The following is a 23,390-nucleotide window of genomic DNA, read 5'->3' on the forward strand; positions in this document are numbered from 1 at the left end:
AACTCATACCAACAAAAATCATAAAACTCAATAGTATATCATTTTCAAACAGGTATAACTATTTGTGGAGAAATTAAGTAAGGATATGATATATACCTTTTAATTGAACCTGAACCGAGAGCTTGGGAGCGCCTCTTTTTATTTTGGGGCATGAAGAGGATGGGGTGAAAGTCTATTTTACTCTATTTTGTTTTTGGCAGGTTTTTTTTTTATAGTAAGTAGGTCTCTTAGAATAAAGTGATTTGATCACCGTAGGAGGGAAAAAGGCAGGGGTTATTATTTCGGGTGGTGATTTGTTTTTTTAGAGTAAGTAGGACTCTTTAGTTTAGAGTAATAATGACTCTTAATTAAAAGAAAGTAGGACTCTTTAGGGGAAAAGGGCAGGGGGGGGGGGGTGGTTTCGGGTGGTGATTTGTTTTTTTAGAGTAAGTAAGACTCTTTAGTTTAGAGTAAGAAGGACTCTTAAAAGAAAGTAGGACTCTTTAGTTTAGAATAAGTAGGACTCTTAAAAGAAATTGATTTATCACCGTAGGATCATCCCAAAACTGTTTTCTCCCTGACTGCTCGATATAATAGCATAAAAAACCAAGCTGCTTTATTATATATTTTTTATAGTAAGTGTCGGGGCAAAACGTTAACCCGACACTCCCGATGTGATGGTGCTTCCGAAGGCTCGAAAGAGATGGGGGATTGGGATTTTTGAGGAAGAGAGACTGCACCAACGTTCTGGTTGCCTACGTACCCAATGAGGAATCCGGGATCAAGTCTCTTAAAAACGTAGTTCTTGAGGATGCAAAAGCCTCCGTATATATAGCAATCTCCTGCCTTGGCGGCCAAGAAAGTGATTCTCGGAGATTGCATTATTTCATGAATCCTATCATGACTCTATCTAAAATAGGATCATTCTCTAAGATTCCATTCTATCCTTGTGCAAGATCTTATCGGATTGCATTAGGATCTTATCGGGTGACTGGATCAGAATGATCCGGACGGATTGGGTCCACGAACTTGGGCCACCCGGATGGGCCCTAAACCCGTTGTGAACTCTAACGGATTAGAGGACCGGATTATCCAAAGTGTTTGCCCCCAAACTGGTCCGCCGCTGGTCTTACACCCGGTTCATAGTCCGAGTATACTTTGGACCGGAAATATGACGTAGGGTACACACATTGCCCCCTCTTCAACAAATGATCAAAACGAAGATGAAGATGATGTGTTGAATAATTAAAGTACCGAAAAAACCAAAATAAAGTAAGAAGGAACGTGTAATGGAGACAGGCCAAAAAGTTTGAAAAGCTTAAACACTTGAGTGGGTAAAACGAGTGGCCAATTAAATGATATGACCATGGAAGAGGCTAACCTTGTCGAAAAAAGACTAAAATTGGCTAGAAAACCGGTTGATCCGGGAAGCACATTGCTGACCTAGGAAGAAAAAATGATGACCCGGCCTGAAAATGTAAGAAAATTCATCAGACCCAAGTCTAAGTAGGCCTGAACCGGCCTGGCAACTGTTGGAACTAGCATGTATACCGACTGAATCGGCTAGGAAGTGCTGGACCCAGCAGGAAAACCGCCTGGACAAGCTGGAAAATGCCTGAACCGGCTGGAAAAAGAGTGAACCGGCTGAAAAAATGTCAAAACGGATGGAAACCACCTGAACCGGTTGGAAAAATGCTTGAACCGGCCGGTGCCGGTTGCCGATGCCGGTCTCCGGTTGCCGGTGGGAGAGGGTCAAGAGTTGAAGTGCACTGTTCAAGCACGGTGGCTAGAAAATGTTTTTTTTTTTTTTGGAATGGGCCCTTTGGATGGGGCTTTGTTGAATACATGAGAGGCTATTTGAATAATGAATTTCGGATGTCTTGAACGACTGGGCTTGTGGCTAATCAATTATTTGATAGTCAAGCCTTAAACTATATATGCTCTATGCGGCAAATCTAGCCGACATGGCTGACTTCGTAAATGTCATCAACTAAGATGCCCCCGCTTGTGTTACACGGCCCGGTATATAGCTCATCATTAGAAATAACATGGGGTTTGTGACGCGGAATAACACCAAAATAACATAGTATCTAATGGACCGCACGCTGCATTCGTGTCGTGTGAAGAACAAAGTCAATAGCAGATGAAAGTATGGAAGCCAAATCAGGAGAAATAGAAGTGGAATCTTTGGAATTTGGGACAACATCTCCAACCGATTCGACACTAATCCGTAAGATTCTCTTTATAGAACCTGCGAAAGTGGACGTAACATGGAAATAATATGTGTAATATCTTTATAAAATATTATACGGTGGTCTACCGTTGCCGCGACGATAACAATGCCACTAAGTCACTTGACGAACAAGCGTACTTACACTGCAAAGATTCTCCCATAGACGATCCTTGAGGAGACCAACAGAGAACCCAGAAGTGCCTCAGTAGTTGGGTTTAAATCAGAGTGTAGCTTAAACTCCGCCACCAAGGGTATACGCTTGATGTACTCTAAACAATCGCACCCAGACCAAAAGCGAGACATTATCGTTCTTGGATTTTCATTGTCGAACCATGATGCCAGGCGTAGGCACACTGCACCACGCAAGCCGAAACTGAAGTGCAGGATTGCCTTCGCCACCCGGGTAAATTTAAAACTAAATGACCAATTTGAAATTAAAACACAACATAAATGGAAAAGAATTTTATTGATGAAAAATGGAAGGAAAGTACAATGTATGTGAAATTTATTGGTGGAACTAATGATAAGTAAATTACTTGTGAAATAAGCGCAAATGGTACGCGTTCCATGGTTTGGTTAGGACATCGCCAGCCAAGTTCTTGAGAAAATAAGAACCTTTGGATGCGAGCCTTTCAATGATAAAAGGCCCCTCCCAGTTCTCACCGAGTTTCCCGCTGTTGGGTTCTTCGTTGCTCCTTTGCCTTGTACGTAAGACCCAATCGCCTGGTTTGAATGCTCGTGCGCGTAACTTCTTGTCATAACTGCGCTTCATAGAATCCTGGTAAGTCATGAGATTCTGCAGGGCTTCATCTCTAAGGTCCTCCACCATGGCTCTGTCGCGAGCCAAGATGTCAGCATTGACCTCTGTGGAGATGGCTTGTGAGCGCACTGTTGGGGCGATTATTTCAGTTGGGAGTACTGCTTCCATTCCATATGCCAATGAAAAGGGTGACATTCCTGTTGAACGACGGGGGGTTGTCCTATAAGCCCAAAGCACCCCTGGTAACTGTTTAACCCAGTTTCCTTTAGCTGATTCAAGCCTTTTCTTCAACGTGTCCAGAATAACCCGGTTCGTTGCTTCCGCCTGTCCATTTCCCTGGGGATAATAGGGTGCGGAGAAGTTATGCCGTATCTTCAGGGATTTGCAGAAGATGTGGATCTCAGCAGAATCAAACTGGCGGCCGTTGTCCGATACCATTTCAGCTGGGACACCGAATCGGCACACAATATCGCGCCAGATGAACCGTTTGACGTCTGAAGACTGAATCTGACTCAAGGAGACAACTTCAACCCACTTAGTGAAGTAATCAGTTGCGACCAAGAGAAACCTCACATTACCTGGGGCCGTAGGTAAAGGACCCACAATGTCGAGTCCCCACTTAGCAAATGGCCAAGGGCTAAGTATGGGATGAAGCTCATTCGCAGGAAGCTTAATGATCCGAGCATGTTTCTGGCATGGTACACATATTTGGACAAACCGTTTGGCATCTTTTTGCATATATGGCCACCAATATCCTTGGGTGAGAGCTTTGTGAGCGAGGCTCCGACCACCAGAATGATTACCACAAATGCCTTCATGAATTTCTTTTAAAATCTGTTGTCCCTGTTCAGGAGTAAGGCACCGGAGGAGTGGGCCTGAACCCATGGGTTTTCTGTAAAGGCAGGACCCCCCCTCCGAGGTAGGTAACAACACAAACTGCCATGCATCCCGTTTGACTTTGTCAGATAAAGCCCTGTCTAAGGGGAGTTCTCGGTTAAGTAAGAATTCAACCATATTCGGCCAATCGGAAGTAGAAGTTCCATTAACTCAATGTTGGAAAACCGATCATCCGGTATTACGGGGAGCATTGTCGGCAAGATCCGTTTGAATCGGTTCGCGAGTCTTCCTTCAGATAACCTCGTTTTCCGCCCTCGCAAAGTCGGTTATCCACCGTGGGGAGATGTCAGCATCCTCCTCATGGCTGTGAGGAGAATCCTGAGTGGGATGCTCTTGGTGCTTGTCCCGCGCTTTGCTACGTGTAGTGACTGCATAAATCTACGTGAATGCCGCGCATTCGGAAGCGTAGACGTCAGCCATATCGGGCAATGGGAGGTCAATGCTAGGCAGTAACTGGACCTCTACCCTGATATTGCGAGGTTCAATTGAATCAACTGCTGCTGAAAGGTAGGCCAATGTATCAGCGTGTCGAACATCATTCCTTGGTCTTTGCAAAATTGAGATGCGCTCAAATTTTGCAGCGAGATCGCGTATCACATCTAAATAAGCCACCATTCGCTCATCTCGAGCTTGATATGACCCTCCAAACTGACAAGCAACTAGCTTAGAATCCGTTACCATATTGATTTCCTTTACCCCCATTTCGAGCGCCGCTCTCATTCCAAATATTGCTGCTTCATATTCGACTTCATTGTTGGAAGTAGGAAAGCAAAGTCAGACGGACCTCTCGATTCGGCTACCATTTGGGTTGACTATCACACAACCGATCCCTGACCCTTCCTATTACTTGAACCATCTATATACACAACCGATCCCTGACCCCTTCCTATTACTTGAACCATCTATATACACAACCCACACCTCGCCTCCGGTGAAATTCTCTTCAACGGAGTTAGATTGGTGGTTGGGAAAATCTGGCAGTTGTTCTTCCTCAAATAACTCGGGTGAAACCATGATATCTTCTACCGGGAAATCTACCATCAAAGAAGCTAATGCATGACCTTTTTCTGCAGTGCGAGGCTCATATAAGATGTGGTAAGCACTTAGGTAGCTAGACCAATCAGCAAGGCGGCCGGACTCTTCGGCTCGTCCGAGTGCCTTGCGAAGGGATATTCTGTATACACTTTCACCACACGTCCCGAAAATAAGGCTTAAGTCTGCGTGCTGCATGCACAAGGGCAAGAGCGATTTTCTCAATTTTAGAATACCTACTCTCTGATCCAGTCAACATTTTGCTAATGAAGTAGATTGGGCGCTCCTCCGGGTTTTCCACAAACAATACTGCGCTTACTGCGATCTCAGAAGCGGCCAAATAAATTCCAATGTCTTGGCCAGTTTGCGGACTAACCAGGACGGGGGGTGATACCAAGTATGCTTTAATTTCTTTAAAAGCCCTATCACAGTCCTCGTTCCAAACTGAGGCACCTTTCAACGTTTGAAAAATGGCGCATCGATCGAATACTTTGATATAAATCTATTCAGGGCTGCCAAACGACCGGCGAGCCGCTGAATTTCTTTTTTATTCGAGGGTGGGGGCATTTCGAGAATGGCCCGAATCTGTTCAGGGTTTGCCTCAATACCCCGTCGAGTCATCAGAAATCCTAAGAACTTTCCAGATGCTAACCCAAAAGAACACTTCGAAGGGTTCAACTTCAATTTATATCTTACGAGCCTATCGAATACCTCTTGTAAATGTTGAAGGTGGTCGGGTGTTTCTTTGGATTTGACCACCATGTCATCAATGTAAACTTCCATGATACGCCCAATCAGATCGGCAAACATTGTATTCATCATCCTCTGATAGGTGGCGCCTGCATTTTTCAGACCAAATGGCATGACTCTAAAGCAATACAGGCCATGGTCCGTTACGAACGTCGTGTGCTCCTGGTCCTCCTCAAGCAGAGGTATCTGGTTATAACCAGAGGAAGCGTCCATGAACGACAGAGGCGCTCAAACCCGGTCGCCATCGACTAGATCTGAGATGCGAGGTAATGGGTATGGATGCACTGGGCAAGCTTTGTTTAGGTTGGTGAAGTCAATGCAAACCCTGAGCTTCCCATTTTTCTTTGGAACCGCGACGATATTGGATATTCGGTATTCGACGGGCTTAATGAACCCTGCTCCAAGAAGTTTACCAATCTCATCATTGACCTTTAGTTTTTTTCGGGAAGCCATCCGCCTTTGGTCTTTGTCGAACCGGTTTGAATCTCGGTCAATATCGAGCACAATGGCGGCGACATCCGTGTCGACTCGGGCATTTGGTTGATATCCCGGGCAAATATTTCTTGATAATCCCATAATAGGTGAATTAGAGCTCTTTTTCGGTTGGGGGTAAGCGGCGCGATGAAAGTAGTTTCATTGGCTCTCGCCCCTATCGAACTTCCTCCAACCGATCGATTGAGGGACCCTTTTGAGCATCGGGCTTCGTGCACTGATAAGCCCAACATTTCTGTAATTGCTATTTGGCATGATCAACCTGGAGAATCGTGTTGCCCCGGACTTCGAATTTCCTCGTATCTTCTAGTGCCAAATCATGACACTGATGTGACATCATCTGGTCACTGCGGATCTTACATACTCCTGTTGGTGTGGGGAATTTCAACGCCTGGTGGAAGGTGGATACAACAGCCTGATTTGCATGGATCCAATCCCTACCGAAAATTGCATTGTAACAAGAACCACAATCTATCAGAAGGAAATTTATCCAGACAGATTGATGCCCAACCGTGACAGGGAGATGAACCTTTCCAATGGCATGGGCTGGTTCACCGTTGAATCCAATGATTGGGTTACGGTCTTCTATGATCAGGTCCTCTGATAGTTTCATTCTGGAGTAAGCCCTGGTGAATAACACGCTAGCTGAGCTTCCTATGTCGATAAGAATCTTCTGCACCCTAAAGATTCCTATCCATGCAGTAATGACAACAGTGTCATTGTGAGGGTAATACACCCCCTTTTTGTCATTCTCAGTGAACTTCAACTCGTGACCTTCATAGGTTTCCGTATTGATACCTTGGTCAAAATTGAAACTGTTGACCTGGTAATGATCTTGTATATGACGAAGTTTCAAGCGTGTTTCTATCTTGCGCTGACGACGTGAGACGCTATCGACACGCGCATGGCATACATCGATAACGTTGTGTTCAGCCAAGTTGAGATGGGCTGACCGAGGTTTATTTTGAACAAACTCAGTAAGATGTCCCTCATCAACGAGGCGTTGAACTTCTTTCTTCAAAGCTCTGCAGTGATCTGTTTCATGCCCAATATCATCGTGATATTTGCATTTTCGATTTTTATCCGCCTACCGTAGGATCTTCTAGTAGCGGCCGGTGGCGATAACATTTTTTAGTTCTCGATTTTTTTCATACAGTGCGCAAGGCCAAGAGTTAAAGGGGTGAATACCTTTTCCTCTATATTTGGGGCCTTTGTATTATTCTGAGTACTCCTCTTGTTACCTTGAGTGGCAATCTTATCCTTTGTGGAGTCCTTGGAAGCTGGATCTACTCCATCCTTTCTCTGTCGAGACTTTTGATCATCTTCCACTCAAACGTACCCTTCCACTCGGGCGAATAAATCAGAAAGGGTGGTAGGCGGCTTTCGAGTGAGAGAGTTGTAAAGTCCATCTCTGTCAAAATGCATCGCTTGATGGAATGCTTGTATTGGGAAAGCATCACTCACATCCTGAACTTCGGCGTGAAGCTTCCTGAACCGTCGTACCAAACTCTTAATTGTTTCGCCTTTCTCCATAGCGAGATTGAACAGTGTGCTCGGACTCTTCTTCGTCTTCATGTTATACTGAAAACGTTCAACGAACATATCGCTGAGCTTGGTAAATGAATCAATTGAACGCGGAGGCAACTTGTTGAACCAGGATAGTGCGTATCCTTTCAACGTCGCTGGAAAAATACGACACATTAACGACTCATAAAATTTCCATAAGGTCATAGCCACTTGGTAGCTCATGGCGTGCTCGTTCGGACAGCCATCCACGTCATCGTAAGTCGGAAGAGGGGGCTGTTTGAATGCCTCAAGATGAGCACAGTCCCGAATGTCATTTACAAAGGGTGAAAATTTCGGACCTCGCACAGCCCTTTCCAAGAGTGGATCATCTCTGATGGTTTGCCTGGTCACGGCTTGGTTAATCAATTCCTTAACCCTTTGTTCATTCATATTCTCACAGCTGTCCTCATCTTGATTCTCTTCTCTCTAGATCCGTTCATCGCGGGCTAAGATTCGAAGGGGATTCGGTTGTTGCCGATGTTCGATTCTACCCCGCCTTCTGCCTGCCACTCTGTTAGCAGGTAGCGGACTCTCATTCGATTTGTGTGTTGGGATTCATATCTTGATCCGGACACATCGGATGGTTGGTGTTTAACTGAACGGATCCGAGGGGTGCCCAGGCGATCCCGGACCTAGTTGGCTTTCTTGGATCTCTCAACCATTATTGTGAATAAGGTTTTGGCCATTATTAGGATCTTTCGCTGTCGGTTGGCCCGTTGCCTTTGTCAAAAGGGATTCGAGCCGAGGATCCGATTTGCCTAGTTGATTTTCAAATTTTCGTTTTTTCAAGTTCGGATGGATCCGATTAGTATTGCAAGTTCGGATGGTGTGGGTTAGCATGTCGGCCTCCCCTTTTTTATGGGACGTCGCGCGGTAGCATCGCGGGTGGGTTCAGCGGGACCATCCCCGACATGGATTCCGGCGACTCTCGTGCTCGCGACATGCGGCGGCGAGGGACACGGGGATTAGATTCCCGAGTCCCTAATGGCTCCAGAGTGTGTGGAACTACTTCAGACAGTTTGTTTCCTCCGTTCTGAGAGAAAGATCTACGACGGCTCGACTGCCCCACCTCCGTAGTGGTGCCTGGAATAGTCTCCATGTTTTGCAGAGTTGCTACATGCCGACTGGCAGCTTCTGTATTACTCATCGCAATTTGTTCAGCCATGGTAACAAGGACATATGAAAAATAAGGCCGATGATATCAAACTCCAACGGAATACCACGTGGTCGTGGGTTCGGTCCCCATAGACGGCGCCAAAGAATGTCGGGCAAAACGTTAACCCGACACTCCCGATGTGATGGTGCTTCCGAAGGCTCGAAAGAGATGGGGGATTGGGATTTTTGAGGAAGAGAGACTGCACCAACGTTCTGGTTGCCTACGTACCCAGTGAGGAATCCGGGATCAAGTCTCTTAAAAATGTAGTTCTGGAGGATGCAGAAGCCTCCGTATATATAGCAATCTCCTGCCTTGGCGGCCATGAAAGTGATTCTCGGAGATTGCATTCTTTCATGAATCCTATCATGACTCTATCTAAAATAGGATCATTCTCTAAGATTCCATTCTATCCTTGTGCAAGATCTTATCGGATTGCATTAAGATCTTATCGGGTGACTGGATCAGAATGATCCGGACGGATTGGGTCCATGAACTTGGGCCACCCGGATGGGCCCTAAACCCGTTGTGAACTCTAACGGATTAGAGGACCGGATTATCCAAAGTGTTTGCCCCCAAATTGATCCGCCGCTGGTCTTACACCCGGTTCATAGTCCGAGTATACTTTGAATCGAAAATATGACGTAGGGTACACACAGTAAGTAGGTCTCTTAGAAGAAAGTGATTTGATCACCGTAGGATGGGAAAAGGCAAGGGGTTTTATTTAGGGTGGTGATTTGTTTTTTTAGAGTAAGTAGGACTCTTTAGTTTAGAGTAATAATGACTCTTAATTAAAAGAAAGTAGGACTCTTTAGGGGAAAAGGGCAGGGGGGTTTTTTTGAGTGGTGATTTGTTTTTTTAGAGTAAGTAAGACTCTTTAGTTTAGAGTAAGAAGGACTCTTAAAAGAAAGTAGGACTCTTTAGTTTAGAATAAGTAGGACTCTTAAAAGAAATTGATTTATTACCGTAGGATCATCCCAAAATTGTTTTCTCCCTAACTGCTCGATATAACAGCATAAAAAACCAAGCTGTTTTATTATATAAACTAGAATTTAACCCGTGGCTACGCCACTCGAGTCATTATGGGTAAATTTAGCAAAATAAAATCGTGTCAATTTAGTATTTTAACTCCAATTTTATTAGGAAAAAAATCAAGAGTGTTTCCACTATTTTTTTATATTTAAATTGAACTTTTGTGTATCATACATACTCAATTTCACACGGCAATATGCCCATAAAAGTGATGCACCCACAAGTGGTTCAAATCCCATGAGTAAATATGTCTTACGCCAACAAAGCCTGAATAGTTGTTAAGTCCCTTTATAAGAACTAGAAAAATAAATAAAAAATCAATATCAAACTCCTATAATCCAAGGTATATATTGCTATCAATAAGAACCTAAAGCTCAAGGGTTATACAAACACTGTTGGAGCACTATTAGGCTCTTAGTGAGAACTTGTTGCACATGTGTATACTTAGAGTGAATATTGAAGCACACCCCATCTGCGTTGTTAAGCAAGCAAATGCAATTTTCGCCAATGACAATCTTCTCGAGAGAAATTTTGTGGGTCTTTTGGCTTGCTTGTTTTTAATCTTGCTAAATACATAGCGAGATTAGCTTATTCATGAGCACATAATTATTATCATCAATAGTTATGCAAATAGTCCTACAGTAAAATATGCTTGGATCAAATAACTAAGATCCCAAATTGATATCAAATGTTTCTTGCTAAAGGACATGTCTGCAAGTCTGCAATCCAATGGACTACCAAACGAAGTGTCAACAGCCAACAACAAAAGCAGTAACTAATATGAACTACTGAAGTAACAAAAAGTTCTCAAGTTTACTTGATTTTGTTAACATCAAAAGTTCGAAGACAATAGCTAAATGAATTCAATTCATCTAATTAATCATGTCCATTACACAATTACTACAAAAATGCATAAGAGATCATATGTAAGATGCACTACAAATTATGTCATTACATTGAACAAACAAAGATATTTCAAATGACTAATATAGAACCCATGGAGCTTCAAATAGGCCCAATTAAAACATGGCTATTATAAACAAATTTATAAGTCTGCTACTCAAAGATGTGTACTGGGAATAGTTCTATATGCCACTCAAAGATACCACTGGGAATAGATTTGCTACTCAACTGAACTTCCAAAATTTGCTCTTAATGCCTCTAATACCCAATTTGCACCGGTGGGGAATCTGTCAGTTGCCAAAATATTGTTGTCTTTATTTCCTTCGTTGGATAGTTCCTACATAAATATAAAAATAGTGAAAGTCATAAATCCATTAATAAGTAAAAACAAAATTGATCCTTGCTAAATCCAGCATATATGCAACCAACACTACTGCATAAGAAGCTAAAGATAGCCCACAACCAATGCTCAAGACAACATGGGGCAGTTTAGTAGCTAGCTATTAAGAAGTGAGCCCAATTAACAATGAAATCTGAACTTCTGTAGCCACTTCTTGCAACTAAATCTTAATCACAAAGCCATAGCCAACCTTTCACAATGCAATAATAAAAATATAATATTTTGTCAGTCCAGCTACATTCGTTAGACAATCCAAGGATATAAACCATTAGCTTCCAAACTTGTTACCCAAATATGCAACTCAATTATATCTTATGAAAAGGGTGCTTTCTTGCCTACCTTTATCTACGTATTTGTTCTGATCTTAGTGTGAGGTAGTCTTCATGTGTCACATTCTCAAAATATTGGTTTCAATTCAACCCACAATCCTTTGTACTTGGATTTAACATAATTATTAATAACTGTCAAATGATAACTAAATTCATATACTGTGAGGTACGGTTATGAAGTCCTAATAAGTGCACACAAAGTCACAATACAAAGAGGCCGGAAACATCCAAGAAACTACAACCTTAATATAAAAATTTATCGAAACTAAAATATCATATTAGAAATTATGAGGATTCAAAAATTTGATAAGAAAAGAGGATACTGATCCTCGATACTCGAGTGATGATATCATAAAAAGTAGAAGTTCTACTTGTGCCTTGACTTATACTCTTTTGGTTGTTGTTGCATCCTTGACCATGCACTTATGCAACACAATAAACATGGGAAATGAGTCTAGCACAAACATTTGGGATTGGGAAACGATACATTCTTCTGCATTTAGTCTCCCACTCAACACGTCTTTACAACTACAAAATGCACAAAATGAAGCATGCATCTACAGACAAATAAAACATAGTTTTTCAAATATAAATAGTGAAAAATAACTTTTCCACTAACTTACTTGCTTCCATTATAGCTAATTCTTCACTCTTACATTTTCTTGTAACTCAAACATGTTCTCAGTCATGTTGACTGAAAAAGTTCCCATTTAACAATACGTAAACCTTCCATTGATTAGTTCAATCTTGCAAAAGAAGCGTTGAAGTCTCTGCAGCGCACTCTGTACATACTGAAATAAATGTAGATTCTTTGTCATTTTGTGCATAGAAATAAACTTGAACAATTATAAGGAAAATGACGTTAAAATATACTTGCATTCACAATTGTCATTTAATCCCGAGGAATCTTATTCAATAGAAAAGATTTATTCACGTATCAATGGATTTTGCCGAAATCCTATCCCGCCGAAATCCAAATTGAGTGTTAATAAAGACATAGTTTTCATTTTACGCCCATAAAACTATGCACTGAACCACTATGTAAACTAAATACAAATTAATATTACCTGTTGAAGAAGAAACTTAGAGTGGTGGAGAGAGCATGACGCAGTGGAGAGAACCGAGATAGATAAATCATGTTAAGAATTCTTACTGAAGAGAAGAAGATAGTATTGAAGAAGGTTATTGAAAAAACAGTGTGGAAAAAGCAACAAAACTTAGTGACAATGAAGTAATGAGATTTTTTTACCTTAAACTGAGGATTGCGTCGGGAGATCCTTGCACTCAAACATGACAGGGTGAGAAGAAGGGTGTTATCTTACTGGTTAGGAAGAAGAAATGGTTGTAAGGTATCTTCGTGAGGAAGAGGAAAGAGTGAAAGACATAGGGTTTTTTTTTCGGTAACTAAAAGTGATTTGAAGAAAAAAAAAAGATTGGCCCAAGATTCTTATTTCCTAATTTCGTGGGTATTAGTAAGTGTTATAATTACAGTCAGATCATCTCAAAACTAAAAGTGATTGTTTATTGGTAACTAAAGGTGATTTGAAGGGAAAAGATAGATTGGCCCGATGAAGGATTCTTATCCTTATTTCCTAATTTTTTGGGTATTAGTAAGTGTTATAATTACCATTAGATCATCCCAAAACTGCTTTCTCCCGACCATTTGATATACATAATAAAAAAATAAAAAAAAAAACCAAACTACTTTATTATATAGAAGATTCACAACACCAGGGAAATACTCTCAGAAGAGTTTGTCGATAAGAAGGCTATGAGGATCAATATCATCAGTACGTTAGAATTTAAATAACTTCAGATAACTTTAGGTAAATTTAGATAAGTTAGAATTTAAATAAGTTAGATAAGTTTCATAAATTCTAGATAAGTTAGTAATAATTTCTTTGAGTTCGTTTTCATAAAGATTGTTTTCTAATTGGAATAAACTTACTCTTTAATCGTGTCAGTCCACCGTCAGATATACTGATTGTATTAATGACTGCTTGATATAAATACATAAAAAAAAACTAAGCTGTTTTATTATATAGAGGATTCACAACACCAGGAAAATATTGTCGAAAGAGTTTGTCGAGAAGAAGGCTATGAGGATTAATATCATCAGTACATTAGAATTTAGATAACTTTAATAAATTTAGATAAGTTAAAATTTAAATAAGTTAGATAAGTTTCATAAATTATGGATAAGTTAGTAGTAATTTCTTTTAGTACGTTTTCATAAAGATTGTTTCCTAATTGGAATCAACTTACTCTTTAATCGTGCCGGTCTACCGTCAAATGTACTAATTGTATTAACTATTAGTCATCCGATGTAGGCTTCACACAAACCACTTAAAAACCAAGTTGTCTTAGTATTTTGTTGGCAAGTATTTTTGGAGTAAGTATGACTCTTTAGTTTAGAGTAAGTAGGTTATCTTAAAATAAATTGATTTCAGGTGGTGATTTTGTTGGCAAGTTTTAGGACTCTTTAGTTTAGAGTAAGCAGGACTCTTAAAAGAAATTGATTTATCACCGTAGGATCATCCCAAAACTATTTTCTCCCTGACCGCTCGATATAACAGCATAAAAAACCAAACTGCTTTATTATGTGATTTTGTTGGCAAGTTTTAGGACTCTTTAGTTTAGAGTAAGTAGGACTCTTAAAAGAAATTGATTTATCACCGTAGGATCATCCCAAAACTATTTTCTCCCTGACCGCTCGATATAACAGCATAAAAAACCAAGTTGCTTTATTATATAGACTAGAATTTAACCCGTGGCGTTGCCACTCAATTGTCATTATGGGTCAATTTAGTGCAATAAACACCATGTCTAAATTTATCATGCATATTACACCACCAATTTTTTTGGCAAAACTTCAAGGTTGGGAAGAGTTCCCTTGTTTTCTCTTTTTTGTCATCTAAATTGGACCTGGAAGGGAGATGTGTTAGAGTATATATGTATGTACTTTTCTTAGACCCAAATACATTCAGGGGGTGTTTGGATATTCAGTTATTATTATTATTTTACCTAAGAGATGTGCTTCCCATAAGGGCCCTTTCCCATAAACGCTAATAGGCAATCATGATCAAGGAAATATGAAAGTTATACAAAATTCTATGCATGGCGAACACCTCATCATCTACCCCCATGAAAAAGCAAAGAAACACCATCTATACCACCCACTTCAAAGTCCACATTTACACCAAACTTCGCGCTACTTAATCAAGCAAAATGTTTCAATGAAAAAATATAAAAGAAAAACAAACTTAGGTGAATGGTGAATGGTGAAAGGTTAATGGTATGCAACGCCACTTTAGTCATTATGGTTGACGGGCTAACTCGTGGAGGCGATAAAAGGCTAAACTAAAAATCACATCTAGCCTTCATTGATTAACAAAAACAATGTTTGTACTTGTAAACGTGTCTATGGGCATGTCGTGTTCACAAAGGGAATGTACATCATCTCATAAAAGTTCAATTCCCATGGCTATTGCCAGGTTGAAGAACAATTGCTTACATAAAGACCTTAATAATTTTGTAACTCATGCGCCATGCTGTGGAATGTGACCAGTTATTTTTATTTTCAATAAACGAATGTGACCATTCTTAGCTTACTACATTTACTATACTACTAGTTTTCGAATCCGTCCTACGAACCGGTACCATTTAATAATATTATTTTAAAATATAAATTAGAAGTCTTTCATCCTTCAAGATTGAGTTGCACTACTACACACGATAGTGCATATTTACAGTTTTTACATACTTATGGTGCATTAATCATGCTTATTGTCATAATCATCTTTCTATTAGCACTTTTAGACTTTTTAGAAAGAGAGTGAGTGAGTTTGGATTATTTGTTCTCTGAGTAAGACTATCTATGTCGGACTTTTGGTAACGATCCCGGCCCGTTTGAAATTCCGTCTTTATATTTTTTATAAGAGACATTTGCCATTAGAAGAAAGTCATGATACAATTGGAATTTGTGCTATAATTAGCACCTCATGGGTGTACAATTCAAACAATAATGTTCTTCAAGAAGCATGGTAAAATCATGAGAAAACAAATGCATTATTGGTTTAGCTTGCTCCAAAACTTCAAATGGACAATGTGTATGAAAAAGACTTGATATTTTGTTACATTGGACCTTCTTGGTTGGTTGGATACAATAAGCTCGAACCTTAGACATTGTAAGTATTATTCAAGCTTTTGAGTTCCCGTTTGGTGGGTGCTTTGAGATTGATTCAATTCTTTTGCATCAGGCTTATGTTTTCCTGTCCCGTGGGTGCTTTGGGATTGATCCAATTTTTCCGTCTCGTGAGTGTTTTCCATCAAGCTTCTGATTTTCCGTTGATTAATCAAGGTAATCTATAATAGCCAACTGTGTACGTAGATCCTCCTGCAGTGTCTCTGCAAAAAATAGCAATAAAAATCAAATTCACAAATGCTTCTATTAGTTATCAAATTATAATATTGTAGCTATGTATGATTTTAACTATTTGGGATCATCAAAAACTTATAAAAATACATTGGAATGACATGTGATGAGTCATTTCAATAGTCTAATATAATCCACTAAAACCATCACATAAACTTTAAAAAAATAATAATAATAATAATAAATCACCAACAAAATAAAACTATAGATATTAAGTGGTCAAATCCATATAAGTGTTTTTTTTTTACATATAAATAAAGAAAACTTAAAAATAGCGGGGAAAATAGCAACTAAGCAAGATAAATATAATAATAAAGTAAATCCAAGGAAAAAACATTTTGAAAGGAGTCAAGGCCACACAAATTTGCCTTTAATCTCATAACTTTATGTAACCTTACAAAATACTTAGATTAGAACATACAATTGATTAATAGAATTCATAGTTGACAAATCTTAGGCTGCATAGGAACAAATGTGTACTTATTACATTTTTCTTTTTCACTTTTCTGTAATATTATAACTAAGGTGAATAAGATACAACATTAATTAACCTATTTAGTCTTGCATAAATTAAAATATCATTTAGCATCACACTCACACCTACCACAAATTACTATCGTGTGCAACATATCCTTCAGCACTTGTTCATTTTGAAAAAAATATTAAAATGCACTTGTTCATTTTGAAGAAATCAACTACTCAAGACGAAAGTGAATTAAAGGAAACTAAATCAAAGGCAGTAGTTTTCTTTTTTTTTTTTTTATTGGTAAGCCTGTTTTAAATGAGATCAGTAACTCTTTGATACTGGTGGGGTTCGGGCCATAAACCTCTGGTATCATCAACCAAAGGTTTTACCGACTTTGCTAGTCGGCACCTGCAAAAAAAAAAATGTGTGGGCAAGCCTGTTTTCTTCAGTTGAATGCCTCCAAGCTCCAACTCCGTACTTTAGATGTCCTGCAATGCATGTAAAGTTGTATATCTAAACTACTTCGAAATTCGCGACCCTCATCTACAGTCCCACAATAGTGATAATTTTTTTTTATGTATCTCTAAATCTCTTGGTTTTGTTTTGACTATTTTACCCTATTTTTTTTAGTAGAGATTGACGATATTATCCTTCTATGTAACGTGCATCAATCTAGTACATATAATAGGAACCAACTTCAATGAGAATGAAGTATTTTTCCTCGTTCTAAAATTATTTATTTTGTCACTCCAAACAACCGATCCAAGCAAGGAGCTGATAAAATGATCCACCGGTAACAGTATCAACGCCTGCAGCTCGTAAGCAGCCTAAGAACAGCGTAATATCATCAGGGATTTTATCTGATTTCAATCCAATTTGTGATTAATTTAGGGACTTAGAAATTCCATTTCATTTAGTGAACAAAGTAAATAGGATTGGAAGAAACATCCAGTTAAGAAGTGTCGCAGTATAGATGTGGAAAGAGAGTGCTAGTTAGGAAGATAATGGAAAGAACGTTTTGACATTTTGTGTAAACTAAAGATTACTTTACAGTTGAATATTTGGACAAAATATTCAATTGGAAAGTGATTACGTCAAAAGGCGAGCTTTTATATTGAATTGATTCTGCACTGACTCAAGGATTCCAATGGCATGATCATCCTCATAGTTGCACATTCGGTCTCGAATCTGGTTTCCTAACTCGGTAATGCATAAATGCTTGCTTCGTTTATCTTGAAGCAATTCAAGAAGCAGATTTAGAAAACTCAGCCACAGCCCTAACAGATGAACTTCCAAATTTCAAATTGTTTTCAAATAAATAGGCAAAACAGGATACAACACTGATAGATGAAAGTTGCCTCACAAATCATGATATGACACGAACTAAATAATTATAACCCGATATACATCTGTCTTAATAGGCAGAACTCAATACAACAATATGAAATATGGTATGGTTCATAATCAAAACCAAATAAATATTTGTTTTACAGCAAGTGAAGAGACTCTCACAGGCCACATAAACAAATAAGTTCAACATATCCAAAACTAACGAATATTTGTAAGCTTAAAAAAAAAGCACATAAACAGGTAAATCCGAACTACACAAACTGTAATTGCAAACCAGGGCTTAGTACGTTCCCAAGCTGTGAATGGACTTGCTTTACCATTTTCTTTTTTTTATTAGCATCTTCTGCTACCCATTCTTCCATCTGTTTTTTTTTTTTTTATAATACTCCCATGTCATCTGGATCATAAAAGCCATGATCATAATTGTAGTGTTTATGCTCATAGATGATGGTCATTTTCACAAAAGTCTAGGCTATTGCGGAGCAAATAATTTGTTAACTTGATTTCATGAGAAGTACCTCAAAACCCAATAAGCATAATCTCCTTGAGGTCAGAAGGCCTACGCACTCTACGATTTCTATGGTTAAGTCCATGTCTAAATAATACAAATCCAAATTCCACTTGTGGTACTGTACTCATCCTTTCATTTGTTTGGGACTTAAGAATGAGGTTCATTTCTCTGACCACCCAATGTGCGTTATAAGCTCAATCGAGATAAGGCAGGGTTAAAGTATTAAACTAAGAGTTTTAACCTAACTTACCATCCTGGATTGTATTTACAGCGAGATTGTTTGCATCCGAGAATGAAAGGAGGGTAGAATGCGTATAACTCATGGAGTATGCTCCAAAATAGTTATGTTAGATATACATATAACAATGTAAAATTTTAAATTAACTTCCCGTAGACTTTTGCAACAAAGCAGATTAAAATTTTAAACATCGTAACATCTATAATATACGACAAACATTTGTAATTTCATTAAGACTGACCTGGTTATCTTGGAGCTTCTCTAGTAATCTATTCTAACCACTTCTTGATTAAAGATATTCCCTAAGAATTAAATATATGACAGAAGTATAAGTGTCTATACTTTCCAATTAGAGCTCGGTGTGGATAGGGCCCTGTTTAACGGGTTTTACAATACTAATACCTTACGTATAGTACAAACATATAGATAACCTTAAGTACAAAAACTGATCCAAAAAGTGAGCATGTAAACCTTAAGGATTATTAAATGTTCATCACCTTTTATAAAAGAGATTATGTTATTTTGTGGCTTAGAGTGCAAGTATAGGAATAGGAATTTATGAATTGTACCTGTCATAAACATAGCTTTCAGTTCATCCAAATCGCTTTCGGTTCATACGATCTGAACTGGTAGCACGTATCAAGTTGTTCCTAAACAAATCAGAAACCATACCTAAACTTAAAAGTACATGGAAGCCATATGCTGAAAACAATACTAGAGTAGTAAAGAAGAAACTGAAACACAAACCAGAGAATAGGTGTCAATGATATACTTGACTCTTGACTCCTGGAGAAGTATAAAATTTACCTATAGCAGCAGAAGATAGTTGAAAATCATTTCGGCGACAACCAATAACATAACAAAGAAAAGATCATAGATTCTAAAGCAATAACATGTTGAGATGTGTTAGAGAATACGAGGGTACGATCCATGTTTGGGAGGAGAAGGACGATGCTTGGGTTGGTTATGGTCGTTCCTATTGGGGTACTAAGCCAGGCAATCCCACACTTCTAGTGCTATTTCTACTACCAGCTATATTATGTATGCCCTAAACCAATACACCACTATCTCCCTACAGTTGTCTCCCTGTGAATACTTCAGCATAAATTAGTCCACGCCATTATTTATACCATTACTAACAATAACAATGCCATCACACCAGCCTATATATGTACGACAAACTGTAGCCAAAATACATTAAATGTATGTACCATTACTAACAATAACAATGCCATCATACCAACCTAAGTACGACAAATTGTAGCCAAAATACATAAATGCTTCCCCATCAGGCTTCATACACCAAAAAGAAATGAAAAAGAAAAACCTAGGTAATTGACGAAAAAATGAACACCACCACTTGCATATTTGGGAAAATATATTTCTTGTTAGAACCGATTATAAATCTTGAAATGATAAAATCAAACAACTCCAATGTCACACGACTAAACTAATTCCCCCAATCAAGCTCATTTACAATTAAGAAGATTAAAAAGCTAGCAACCCACTAAATGTAATGTTTGTTTATATATATATCTGAACAATTGATGACCCGACTGAAGGCAAATAAAAGAAGAGAAATGTGATACTCAAGTTTTCTCCTAAAGTAGTTTATCCAACAACAACAACAACAACAACAACAACAAAATTGAATAATTAGAAAAATTGAAGTGAAAAGAAAAGATATACATACTCACGATAAGATAAAATTAATGAATAAAAGGTTTATGCTTGAGCTAACGACTAAGGTCACATACCACCACTGAAAAAAATAACAACATTTCAAATATGAAAACTCATAAAGACATCTTATATTTAGCATGAAATGATATTTTTTTCATTTTATATGGCTATGCTTGCAATGAAGTGCCATGAAATTCCAACCATCTGTCCAAATCAATCCTGTGTTAAAGAACAACTCAAACACCACCAAAATATATATTAGAAAGATAAACAAAGAAGAAAAAAAGTGAAGCACCCATAGCATAGTTTGTAGATGATTATAGGAAAACATTGCTAATAAAGAAATCAAATATACCCATATCAGAGAATCGAAGATATATAAAAGTAAACCATGAAACCCATGGTTGGAAGCTCACATTTGATTGAACTTCAATATCTTCCTACTGGGTTTCTTGCTTCAGCTTGTTGAAAAAAATACCAAACTTGTAAATTGTGTTGCTTGAGCCAAGGTGATTACTCTCAAGTCTCAACTGGTTTGCAATGAATATAGTTGATTGGCAGCAAACCTTAAACACAATTTTAATCAATCAAAACTTTGGAATTGTAAAATATCTAGAACATTACAACATAACAATCCAGTCAGTTTCACACCGCCATTGAAGAAACTAACCTTTCAGCCAAATCAGGGAGTTATAGGCTTCTTCCTCACGCTGGCTTTTATCTCTAAATTTGATGTACCTCAATCAAAGATTACATATGCTATACAGGAAGACACCCTGTGAAGTATGAATCATTCCATGCAAGAAATAAAATACAAATCAGATAGCAAACATGAAAAATATTTCACAATATATTTCAAAGACAAAAAAAATCTTTAAAAAAAAAATATGGAAACCACTTGAGTTCCTGCTTCTTAATTCAATCCCAAAACCCACTTACAATCTGGACAGCAGCATTACTGCTCCAACTGCCACTTTTGATCAGCTCATTCTCCGTACGTATACCAACACAATAGGAAGTGTTAACGACTTCAGTGGGATAGTTATCCAGTTCCTAGTTCAACTCATATGCAGATTTTTCAATAGGTTTCTTCTTCCCAAGTTGACTCTAGAAACCACTACGCATCCTCCTAAACAAATGATAAATCAGACTATCTGTATCCATAACAAAAAAATAAAATAAAGATCCGTCAAGTTAACACCTACTAATTCCAAAAGTTTTCCACATAACCTCAAGAGGGATTCTCATAAATAAATCAAAAAAATAAATGAAAATAGTTAAAGAATAAATCAAGAAACAAAAAAAATCATTATTCCCATTCAATTGAGCCTGTAAGAAGCTATCGCTATATATAAATAGGGTATGTTCAATTTCATTAAAATTGGATATATATGATATTTTTTCTTCCTTTTTAATAAAAAAAAATATACAAACACTCAATTAAAACATGCTAGAATTAAAAACCCATGGCTTGAACAATCAATCAATGAAATAATACCAATTAATGGTAAACTTGGCTCCACAACCATGGTCAAGATATCCATGTACCTGTTGTGAGTTGGGTTATACCTTCCATAGAAGCTACAGTAGAGAATGCCCAACTTCCTGAATTTTTGTGTATTTTCATATAAAAAAAATTTATTAGCAAACAGCAAAATGGTACGGTGGTGTCTTTTTAATAACCTAGATATGCCAAAAACCAAGAGCAACTCATATTAGTATATAGCTTATTAGAACTTAGAAGTGTATGTTTCACTTACCACATTGGCCTTGGTCCTTGATTAGTGTAACAGCTCCTTTCTTTCTCCAATCCATGCTAGATGGAACTGCTGCAGCATTTTTGTACCTGAAAGATGTCTCCAACTTTCGTTCTTCAGAGAACTTCTTGTATCCATTTCGAGATGCTACAAACTCTTCATTGGTTTGGTCAGCAAAGCCATTGACACTTAACACATAGGTTCGATCACCAACTTTGTTAAAAGTATCAATGTACTCGACGTTGATTTTGAATATCTGGAAGCGCATCTCTTTCTCAACAGAGTCCTTGTAGACTCATCTATAATTGGTCATCCATTGCTCATGCCTATCTTCCATAGATAGTTCCTGGAGGTTACGCGACATAGCTTGAGGTGTATAGATAGCCAAAATGATCAACGCCAAACTCATGCATTAAACGCTTAAAAAGTTTATATATAAAGCGTAGAATACACTATAATTAACATGGACTAGCTTAAAAATGAATTTTCTACCTGATGAAGTTCTCTCATTGAACCAATGATATTGAACCTGATGAACTCGTTGTCGAAAGGGGAAGAACTTGCCACAACATATAGCAAATTAGTTGAGATGGAGTTTGCATTAAACATCAAAAAGGTAAAAGAATAACAGTGTTATAAAGAGAAAATTCATTTGTTTTACCTCGATTGAATTGATTGGGTGGAATGTGTTGCAATGAGAGAACTCAATCTAAAGAGAGAATGATGGCTCCGATTATTCTGTTCCTCTCGTTCCTTCAACGCTGTCGAGATGGTGGATCAGGCTAATCAGACTTGGACTCTATTTATTCTTCCAAATCTCGATCCTTTCGTCAAATCATGTCTACACCGTCCACTTATGTAAAGATTACAAAACTTTTAACCACGAAAACCACTGCTCAAAATTAAGACCCTCTCCATTCCAAGCAGCCTCTTGCAGTCTTTGAGAATACAAAAACCCCATCAAGACCATGGTCCAACTTGACACCATCGCCAAAATGTAAGTTCCAAACTACCTATAGTGTAACCATCACAATGTATCAATGTGATTGTCTGGGAAGATCTCAAACTGATTCCTGTATATTGCTACTCCTACACAATTCACTTTATCCTTCTTAATCACCACTACTTCCCAGCACATGCTCTTTGTGAGTCTAGACATTTCTGGAATCAATTTTGACAGAAACCGGATAAGTTAAAATTGACTTACCTTTTTCTCTCTCAAGTAAAAAGGTAACGAAGATATCTACCTCTCCAGATTTCAATATCTGTTGTTTTTGGTAAATTGGAGTAGCAGTCCATACAAAGTAACCACCAGGTCACAACAAACGATTTAGTTCTAAAAGAAGCTTACCACCTGCAGATTGTAATTTCCCAATAAGTTGTTAGAAGGAAAAAGCTTTCATCATATATTTATTATATCCCAA

The 23,390-nt window shown here is 38.3% G+C and overlaps 1 long non-coding RNA gene across 1 annotated transcript; it reads right to left on the reverse strand.

Moving 5' to 3' along the window:
* Positions 1 to 21,879: 21,879 nt before the first annotated feature.
* LOC147477682 (uncharacterized) lies at positions 21,880 to 23,117 on the reverse strand. The gene is made up of 3 exons (XR_015208770.1): positions 22,628 to 23,117; positions 22,459 to 22,525; positions 21,880 to 22,312 (listed from the first exon to the last, which is right to left on the reverse strand). It is a non-coding gene; the product is annotated as an uncharacterized LOC147477682 (long non-coding RNA).
* Between the last annotated feature and the right edge of the window lie 273 nt (positions 23,118 to 23,390).

Source organism: Coptis chinensis, chromosome 9, assembly GCF_015680905.1.
Source record: "Coptis chinensis isolate HL-2020 chromosome 9, ASM1568090v1, whole genome shotgun sequence".
Classification (NCBI taxonomy): Eukaryota; Viridiplantae; Streptophyta; class Magnoliopsida; order Ranunculales; family Ranunculaceae; genus Coptis; species Coptis chinensis.